The sequence below is a fragment of the Cryptomeria japonica genome, chromosome 10 (assembly GCF_030272615.1).
Source record: "Cryptomeria japonica chromosome 10, Sugi_1.0, whole genome shotgun sequence".
NCBI classification, from domain to species: Eukaryota; Viridiplantae; Streptophyta; class Pinopsida; order Cupressales; family Cupressaceae; genus Cryptomeria; species Cryptomeria japonica.
The window spans coordinates 601,030,521-601,041,957 of record NC_081414.1 but is presented as its reverse complement, the minus strand read 5'-3'; positions in this window follow the sequence as shown (position 1 = coordinate 601,041,957).

Genomic DNA, 11,437 nt, shown 5'->3' with positions numbered 1-11,437 from the left:
AATTATTAGGAGTTGTCATTGATGGAAACTCAGTCTCTTGATCTGATCCGGTATGAATTTTTGGCTAACCAAATGTCTTGGATAATGTTTTCCTAGATTAAGATGGTCAGTCCAGTTCAATATATAGTTTTGTGATTTCTGGTGAAGTAGATTTTGGTTTCAGTGATCAGTGATTAGATGGTTAGGTATATGAAGAAGATTATCATGACAATCCACCCTCCGGTGTTAATTCCTATGCCTCTTTGAAGATCCAATATTAGATAGAATAGTAAAGTAGAGTATTATTCATTTTTGGTGGTGTATCATGTGTCTGAATTCTTAGAGTTGATTCCAGTGATTGGAAATGTGTTTGGTGTGATATGTGAGACCTATAGGAAGCATGTGATCCTATATTTTGGGTCCAGAATATGGTTTGGTAATATATCTAAGCTGACTTGCAGCTACACGTTTCATTTTGATATTTGGTGAAGCCGATTTGTGGGAAGATTAATTTTTTTAGTCTGGATATAAGATTAATTTGGATGATGCATTTGGTGTGAGATGTGATGTGGTAGACTACTTTGAAGCGATTGAGCACATTTTCACATGTGCATTTTGATCTTGATTGATTCGATAAGAAGTTGTAGAGAAGATAAGCAAATCAGTTGCAGTGGATCATTTTACACTTAATCAGAACTAATGTCTAGCATAATCAGATGCTATTTTCCAATTCACTACTTGTAAGGCAGTGAGCCTTCCTTCGGGGTTGTTTCCCTGTTTTTGTACTTGAGTAGTGAACTCTAGGTAGTGTGCCTAAATGTAAGTGCATTCCCCTCATGTAATATTGTTTTTCTATTGGCCATAGTAGAATAATATTGTGGGTTCAAATCCTACCGTGGTTTTTCACTTTTGGTTTTCCACATAAAAACATTGGTGTTATGGTTGCATGGTTACTTGCTTTGTGTTTCTGCGCTTTACTTTCTTTCTTATGCATTTGATGGTTGGAGAATAAGCATAACAAGGTTGAAATTTTCAGAACACTGATTCATCCCCCCTCTCAATGTTCATTGATTCCAACAACTGGTATCAGAGCCTAGTTCCTCCAAGGAAGCTTAACCACTTGAGGAAGGTCTGGGAGATTGAATCAATGGATTCCGGTTTGCAGAGACAACTTTGTGCGGCACTTGAGGATCTTGATGCAACAAGAAATGAAATAAGTTCCTTAAAGAGAAACTTGAGTGCTACTGAAGACTTCATTAAAGATTTGAAAGAAAAAGTCAACACTTCAAGAGACAAGAGGAAAGAGCTGATGGACAAGCTGAAGGAGAAACAAGAGCAAAGCATTGAAGACCAAAGCAAAACTGATGAATGTGAAAAGCTTGCTAGAGAGAATGTTTTATTGAAGAATGAGATGAAATCCATTGTGATGAAGCTAACTAAGGAGATTGAAGACTAGAAGAATAATAAAGAAAGTTTGACTCAATCATTGAAGGATAGATCAGATAATGCTACAGACTTATCTATGAGAATGATCAGTTGAAGTTTGATTTGATGCAATCAAGGAATGATGGACAAGAACTTGAAAGACAGATTGTTGCCTTAAGAGATGAACTTGCTATTGCAAATGAATACAAAGAAAAATTTAATGCTAGCTCAACAAGGTTGGATGAGATGTTGGATAGTCAAAGACATGGAAAAGACATGCGAGGACTTGGATATGAGAAAGGACAATCCTTTAGTTTTGGAAAGAGCAATGCAAACCCTAATCATCAAAAGAGAAAGAGTCATTCGGTAAGACAACCCGATGCTTATAAATTCAATGGTAGATGTTCTACTTGCAATAAATTTGATCATATGGAAAATCAATGTAGAAGTAGGATGAATAATGGAATGAATAATGTGAACAATGGTCCTACCTTTACAGGTTAGAGTTTCATATGCAACAATTTTGGTCACAAGTCAAACATGTGCAAAGCAATAATGAATAATTTTTAGAATAAGAGATGCTACACTTGTGGGATGTTTGGACATATCTCTAACCGATGCAAGATGACACCAAATCAGATGAATTTTAGGCCTATGTAGAGAAATGATGTTTTTCATGCATGCAATAAACAAGGTCACATTGCAAAATATTGCAGAAGCAAGAATAATGGTCTGGTAAACAAGAACATATCAGATGAGAAAGTCAAAGCTAAAGTAGATGAAATCAGAGATCAACATAAGCAAATATGGGTTAAGAAAGAAGATTCTAATGTGCAGAATGGCTCCACACCTAAATCCAGTGATGGAACCGTTGGCCCTCAAAACTGGAATAGCAACTAGGTTCTAAAGACTCAGCTCAGAGATTGAACATCCTTATTGAGAAACTACATTTCCTATAGCAAAGATTTATTTACTTTATTCGATCGGGGATGTAAACTTGAAATAGGTCGGCACTGTATGTGCACTTAAGCTCAAATTGTAGCCATTTTATTCTACTACTAGAAAAGGAAATTCTGTGAAACAAATATGCAGGAACATGATGACTTAATACTTTATTAAAAATCACAATTGAAAATAACTAAAGAAAATATTACTAATGACAACGTTCTAGACGATGAACAGAAACTACTCTGCTTGCTTTGGCTGCGGGAACAAACACATGAACTATTTCCAGTGGCTGCAAGAATAGTCGAATACCAAAACAACAACTATAAAAAAAAAAAATTAACTAAAGAACACACAGGAACTACTCACCAAGTGGGCCTCCTTTAGTGAGTATATCCAAAAATTAGATAAAAACTAATAAACTCATAATACCATCATTTTATTTACTTCAAATTGACCGCACATACATAAGTCTGAAAACTGAATACTACTAACTCTATGGTTGTTCTCTCTTAATCCTGTGAGGAGATAGAGACCTTTATTTATAAGAAAAATTATAACAAACTCCTAACTAATCAACCCACATCCCAGAGGAATAGGTGAGTAGGATTTATTATACTAGAAGAATAAGTCAGTGCATGAATGTAGAACAACAACAAATGTCCCGCTATTGAGAAAATATAGCGTAACCTCCTTCCTGGATTTATGTTCCATCAGGAACAATGATGAATGCTCAACAAATTGCTCTGCTGAGGAAGAGGTCAATTGATTATGACCTTCTTCAATGCTGCTCCATTTTGACTAGGTTTGCATCCAGCAGTATGTTGATGTGTCTTTAAACCGCAAGCTTAGTCATATTTTCATCTTAGTTGATCCCGTATCATGGTGTTAATGTGCACAAAAACATGTTTATCTATTGATGCTAATATAGCATAAATTAAACCATATTAATTTAGATAATTTACATAGATTAACTATATACAGATCATTAGACAACAACCTTAGGTCTAGGATAAATCAGGTCAAGAAATGCTAGAAAAAGACATCAACAAGGAAAGTCCTATGACCCATACATTACCCAAACATATTACTAAAGAAAGAGTTCTTATGAAAAAAATTGACAAAACGGAGCTGTTATTTTGGCTCATCATTACCCCCCAACCTAGCTTCTTTCTTGTCCTCCAGCAATAGGAAATTTTTTAATCCTAGCATTAATTCTGAAATTGCCGAGGGTAACCTATCCAGATCCTCCTATAGCCAAGCCCCAATAGAACCCTTTCATATTTTCCAACTATGTACACCTGGTGCGCTCTGCTAGTTCATTATAAGGTGGGTCATTATCCCTGCATCCCATCAGTGGCCATAGAAGAATGGGTGGATAGAAGCTAAGGGGCAACCAATGTTTTCCTTTTGTTCTACCCAAATGTATATATTTGGGTGCCCATCTTAGTGTTGCATGATAATTTGGCCAGAAATACGGCTAAGACTATTTCAATTCATCAAGTAGACTATTCTAGCACTATACTAAATGCCCAATTGCTACTTGAACCTCAACTATAGCCATCTGATCATATTCTCTAAATACCTATTCTCTCAGGGGTAAAATATTATTCCCATAGTCTGGTCTATACAAAATTTTCTGCCAATCTTAATAAAGTCATCTCAGATCCCTTGATTCAGCTCTCAATGGAAGTGGGAGATCAAATTCATCCTTCCTGTGTATCCTAAATTTTTATCCCCTAGTAATTTTATTTTGAATCCATGACATGAGAGCCTTGAGTTGAATATCTCCAATTTAGAGTAGATGATTCCAGTCAGCATCATCAGGGACAACATAATTATGTAAATAAAACTCACAATGCAAAATTTTGATGGCTGTAGGAGATGTTTCATAGACATGGTAAAACTCCTGAGGTGTTTCTAAAGGACTTAGATCTCTAACAATTCTCATTAATTGAAAACAAATATGCTACTCTTTCAAATATAGGGAGTAGACTCGAGGTGGCACCCTACACTGCATTAGTTGTGGTATCATATTGACTACTGTATCCACCTTATTTTTGAGCTTAGAAATTTCCTCATCTTTTTGTTCAATCAATTTCTTTTGTTTATCAATAAGTTTTTGCATCTCTGCTTTTTCTAACTCCCATTCTCTGTAGAAGGCAAGAGCAACAACATGACTACTAAGAAAAGAGGGTGGTCTATGGACTAGTGCTCTAGGTTTTGACTTCCCAGCTTTGCCTTCTACTTCAACAATCTTCCATGTAATAGAGGCCAAGTTGTCAAGCCCATCCAAGACCATACCTTCCTATGGCTATTCATGAGGGCTTTCTTCCTCTTTATCTCCTTCTTTACTAGGTTCCTCGGGTTCCTAAACCTCTTACAGCTCCACAGGCAAGGTCGGAGAAATAACATCCTTGTAAGGACTTCTCGGTTCTTGCTTTGGGCAATCAACAAGAATGTTGGCACTCAGCTGCTCTAACTGTTTTTTATTTCTAGGTTTTCTTTGGAGCTTGTCTCTTCTTCTCAAAGGTATTTCTTCAGTGGCTATGGGATGGTTTTCTATATCCAACTTTTTGGTTGTTTTCACAGCTTCCTCAGTGGCTGCAAAAGAATCTTCTTTTGCAATTCTTCTTTTCTTTGTGATAGGAGGGGCAGAATCCACACTTTTTCCTTTCTCCTTCTTCTTCTCTATGTCAACTTGCTTCTCTTTACCTTTCTCCCTTTGTGCAATGGCCCTAGTTCTTATTGTGGGGTTTATGATGGAACCCTTGCCGAGGTTTTTGTAGCTTTTGACAAGGTTTCTTCAGGTGAGGGTTCCTCTACTGCAGGAACATCCTCAACTAGTGGCATCCTAGAGGATGGGGGTTCAAGGGCGGGACTAGGTCCTTCTAAATTTTCCCCTTCTTGAGATGGGGGTTGTTCTATTGGACCCATATTATTTACCCTAAACCTTCTAACTTTTATAAATTCATCCCAAGTCATCTGGGAAACATCTCTCAGAGATCTTTGAACCAATAATTTGATCAAACAATGATGAATAACAAAATGAGGCCTATCTTTTTGTGTCTCTGCTGCACTGATGGAAAGAATATTATACAATACATTCGGAACATTCATTCTCCTCCCATGGCACAGATGACTCAAGAGCTTAAAATGGTGGGAATGCAGGCATGATAATCTCCCTTCGCAAGTCAAATATTTCATGATATATAATGCTATTGCTTTCCATTTGGGAGGAAGGGATTCTCTTCTAGTCCCCTGCTTATCTATTACCAAAGGTGGGTCAACTGGTCGCATGAATTTTGCCCTTGAACATTGTGCCTCCTTTATTTCGGGGTATTTTTCCCTGTCTATTGGCAACCCAACTACCTCTGCAATCTACTCTTTTGTAGCAATAAATATCAACCCTTTCACCCGAGCTTCCCCATCAGAAAATGTATGTGTGAATTCTCTTGTGATATCCTCATTGAACTCAGTTGGCTTCATAAAATAATCTAGCCAACCACTATTTCAAAATTCAGGTTCACAAACCTTATTTTGCAGAAGGACATCATGCACTGTAGGTTCATGGCAAACTAACATACCACCCATTCCAACACTGGCACTCACAACTCACCACTTGTGGAAATATACCCAATTCCATCTAAACTTTGCAAATTGTCAAAAGAAAATATGCTCTTCTTGCAAATAACCTAGCCACAATTTCAAAATAACGAAAGGTAAGCGAAGAAAAATGGTAGGGGCGGAAGGTATAGCAATAAGAACAAAGTACACAATGTCACATCAAACCAAAATAATTTTAAATTTAAACTTCACTTGAAATGACATAAGAATTATCCTCTAGAATAATTCACTATCGTACTTTCCCCCCCAACCTAAGGTGTAACAGGTGTCCACACATGCAGAGAATGACTAAAAAGAATAATATGTAAATATCATTATGATATAAAATATGGTTTAATAAATGTATACAAAAAAAAATACACAGGATCATACCTATTATCATGCCATAATGACAACAATTGGAGAATCCATCATCCATGAAGTTGATTTGCTATATACGACAAGAGAGGTGGAAAATGAATGATATGGAAGAGTGATTGGCGAGAACAAAAATAAAAATTTTATTGCGAAGAAGGGTACTTCCATAGGATACAAAAGTATTTATTATGATCCTGTAGCTGAAAAAGAAAATTAGGAAGAAGGTGGGACGGAAAGGCCGCCTTCTTTTGCTGCAGGAATCCCGACACCTTCTAGAATAGTAAATTGCTGCAGGAATTCCTCTTTGGAAAGAGGCTTATGATAGAGGCACAAGAAATGACCATTTACCAATAATTTGAATTTTACAGGATCAAATAGTGGCCAATCGTACTGCACCATTTGGAAATGTTTTAATCACCTCATAAGGCCCTAACCAGCACATCTACAGTTTGCCCAAATTATCCTTATACCTAGAGTCATACAGAAGGGCCCAATCTCCTGGTTTGAGTTCTTTGTCTTTGATATATTTATTATGCCATTTCATGTGTTGATTCTGAATTGTCTTTGTGTGCTACAGGGTGGATTTCTTGATTTCATCTAAGGCATTAAGCTGTAGGATCCTATCTTTTTGAGCTACAAAAAGAGTCATATCTAAGGCTATGGTCATTCTAAGTGTTTTATGCTCAAATTCCACAAGCATCATAGCTAATTTGCCATAAACCATCTCAAAGGGTGTAAAACTTGTTGTTATTTTCCATTTATTTTCCATGTGGTCCTATATGCCCAAACTACGTCAAACAACCTACTAGACCAATCCTTTCGATGAAGGGATACTATTTTGGTCAGTATAGATTCAATCTCCCTATTGGTGATTTCAGCTTGCCCATTTGCTTGAGAATGGTAGGGGGTTGACTTTCTATGTCTTATATTATATTCACTGACCAAGGCTATAATCAAAGTGGAAGTAAATTGTGCCCCTTGATTAGTCACTATCTCTCGTAGAACTCCATATCTTGTAAATATTTTCTCATACAAAATTTTTGCTACCTTGTTATCTATGGCATGCTTGAATTCTTTTACCTCAACCCATTTTGTAACATAGTCAGTACACACTAGAATGTATGATCTACCATTTAAGGGTGGATCAATTGGCCCAACAAATCTATCGCCCATTTTTCAAATGGTGTAACAACTACCCGTGGATGCAAAGACATCTCATCAGACCGAGTAGGTCTACCCATCCTCTGACTTCTATCACACTTTCTGGTATACTTGACTACATCTCTATGCAAAGTCGGCCAATAATAGCCTATATTCATGATCTTTATAGTTGTTCTCTTGGCAGCAAAGCGTCCTCCACAAGGCTCATCATTATAGGCATGTAGGATATCATAAGTTTCATCTTCTCGAACACACCGCCTCATAACTTGATTTAGCCATGTATAGAATAAGAAATCTGCTATCCATGAAAATTTGACTCTTTTCTACAAGTAACCTTCTTTCTTTGGGTGAGAAATGAGGGGGAATTTTGTTAGCTGCTAGGTAATTAGCTATGTCAGCATACCATGGAGTGTGCACATTAATTAAAAATAAATGCTCATCTGGAAAGGAATCATCAATGACTGCAGGATCATCCTTCATTTGAATTATGGACAGAAAGTCTTCTACAATATTTGCCTTACCTGGCTTGTCGATGATAGTGATGTCACATTCTTGCATCAACAATAATCACCATGCTAATTTGCCATAAATAGAACTTTTATTCATAAGGTATTTGATGGCTGCATGATCAGTATGCACAAATATCTTTTAGCTAGTGATGTAGTGTCTAAACTTGTTGAGGGCATAGATAACAACTAACATTTCCTTTTATATGATAGTATAATTTAGTTCACGTCCCTGCAAATTTTTGTTGATATAATAAATTGCATTCTCTAAAACTCCTTGTTTCTGTCCCAAGATTTCTCTAATTGCAAAATATGATGCATCTATGCGCATGTAAAAAGGGAAAGACCAATCAAGTCCTTTGAGCACAAGATCTTGAGTTAGAGCTCCCTTGAGTTTAAAAAATGTCTCTTCACATGTTGGTGTCCATTTAAACTCATCATATTTTGTCAAGAGGGAATATAGAAGTCCTACCATCTTACTAAAGTCCTTTATAAATCTTCTATAGTACCCTCCATGGCCTAAGAAACTTCTCACATCCTTTTGTTTTGTAGGGGTAGGGAGGTTAATTATTACCTTAATTTTGATAGGGTTAGCTTGAATACCCAGCTACGAAATACGATGTCCCAATACTATCCCTTCTTGCATCATCAAGAAGCATTTTTTACTATTTAGGGACAAATTATGATCCTCACACCACTACAACACTTTGCCAAGATTTTGCAATGCTTCCTCAAAAGTAACTTCATAAGCAGTGAAATTGTCCATATAGATTTCTATGCAATCATGAGAAATATCTAAGAATATACTAATGACAACTCTCTAAAAGGTTGCAGGAGCATTGCACAGACCAAATGGAAGAACTGAATAGGCATACAGTTCCCAAGGGAAGGTGAAGGTTGTATTTTCCTGGTCTTCTAGAAAAATTCTAATTTGATTGTAACCACTAAACCCATCCAAAAATGAAAAGTACTATTTTCCTGCTAAAGAATCCAATACTTGATCAATGAAAGGAAGTAGGAAATGATCTTTATTAGTAGCAATGTTGAGCTCCCTATAGTCCACACAAACTTTGCATTTACCTCCTTTCTTAGGGACTATAACCATAGGAGATACCCATAAACTATCTGATATAGGGTAAATGAACCCTGCATTAAGTAACTTTTGTAATTCTTCCTTGACTATTTCCCTTAATGCAGGATTAATCCTTCGCTGAGTTTATCTAACTGGCTTACAATATTCTCTGATATAAATCCCATGATTACACAATTTAGGATCTAATCCCTTCATATAATGATAATCCCATGCAAAGGCATATTTATGGGTCTTGAGTAGTTATGTCAAGGACAATCTTTGGTATATTGTAAGATGACTATTGATATTCAGATATTTTCCTGAAGGAACCTCTACTTGAGTAGTTGACTCATTTTGAGATACTTTAGGTAAACAAAGGGTTTGGATTTCCTACGACAACAAGGTATGAAATGTTTATGTGGCTGCAAGAGAATCCAAAGAAATGGTAGATGGAAGGAGAGTATACAAAGAACATGTTGGCAAACCATGTAACTGCTGACTTGTACCATAACAATTTTCTATGATATTAGAGATAACCTTATCATCTTCCTGGAGTTCTATGAATGATGGCCTAGCTAGCATCATAAGCTTCTAAACATAATTAAGCATACATCTGGCCACAATAATTACTCTTGATCAAGTTGCGGTTGTGTAGGAGAATAAAGTGCAAGTGTTTTAGTTGTGGTACCATCAGAAATGGCTGTATCCCCTAATCTACACCCTATATATGCATCAGCTGTAGCAAGACAAGGTCTTCCCAAAATGATTGGATATCCCCCCAATGTTTCTTTAGGAGAGAGTATCATAAAATCAGCTGGATATTCCCAAGAATCTAATGTAACAACAACATCCTTAACTATCCCATTAGGTTGGACAACAGAGCTATCTGCAAGCTGCATGACTATTGAAGTAGACTGAAGACTAGTAATACTGAGTCACTGCATGACATCCTTGGTCATAACATTTATAGCTACTCCTAAATCTATCTGGGCATTCCTAATTTGAGTTCCATTGATGACTACTTTCACAATAGGTCTGCTTGGGTCAGAATACTTAGGGACTATAACTTCTCCTAACATAATATCTGCCAGTTGTCCCATTACATGGACTGTTTGTGGGTCCTTTTTCTTTAAACATGCCTCCTTAATAACTTTACCATATATGGGAAAATCCTTAATAGCTTGGAACAGTGGAATATTTACACATATATGTTTTAATTGATCAATAAGATCAAAATCTATGTCATCATGCTGCCTAGTCACATCTACCTGCAATCTTTGTGGAAATGGTGGTGTTCTGACAATGTCTGAAGTTTCAGATTGAGGTATCTATTTAGGATCTATAGGATGGTCAGGTATAGTATCTTGTGCAATCTCCTTAGATGGTAATTCAGTTATAAATGGAGAAGATGGGGTAGGCAAGGTTGTTCCTGACCGTAAGTGAATATCACTTATATTGTGAGAGTATGCAGGATATTGATTAGAATCAACTAAATAAACTTGCTATTGTTGCTGAAGTTTATTATTAGGATTTGGCATAGGCTATGTTGGCAATTGAGTTGACTTGGGTGGAGTAGCATTAGCAGTTGCGACATTAAAGCTGGCTGTTGGGACTGTTGTGGTGGATGCAGGAAACCAGAGGATTGGTTTGACCATTGCTGACCTCCCCTCCATTGAGGTGACTGCTGCGAGTTACCCTGAGGTTGTGACCAATTCCCTTGTGGTTGCTGCCACCGAAAGGAAGGGCTTTGATAGTTGGGCCAAGGATTTTGGGATTTATTCCAAGACTAAGGAGTATAATTCCCAAAATTTTGGGAATATGGAGGTTGCCATTGATTGTTTTGTGCATTCCCATAAGAACTAGAAAAAGATAATGGATCTTGTGACATACCTTGTATTGGGGGCCATGGCCTTTGTTGTGCAATATAGAAAATTTGTCTATCATCTCCATAAACTGGCTTGAAATCTAGAGGAGCCAACTGACTATCAATTTTAGCAAGGAGTTTACATTTGCAGTCCTCCTTCTTTTGCCTACAATAAGGACAAAATTCAGAAAGCATTGCCTCTGCTTCTTCATGCTTCTTCTTTGCTTGAAGTGTATCCAACTGAGTAGCCATGCTATTAATAATATCCTCCTTAAAATCCTTTAGTAGATGATTTATCTCCATTCTTGAAACAGTTGGAGATGCTTTTGCTACTGAAGATCTAGGCCTATAATATCTACCTTTCTTGGCAGAAGTCGTGGAGTATTTTTGACAGATCTTCCCAATGTCATCCCATTGAGTTTGAGTAATGTATCCTCCTCCCATGAGGTCTAATGATTCAACCCAGTCCTCATTGATTCCCCTTAGAAAAATTTAATTTCA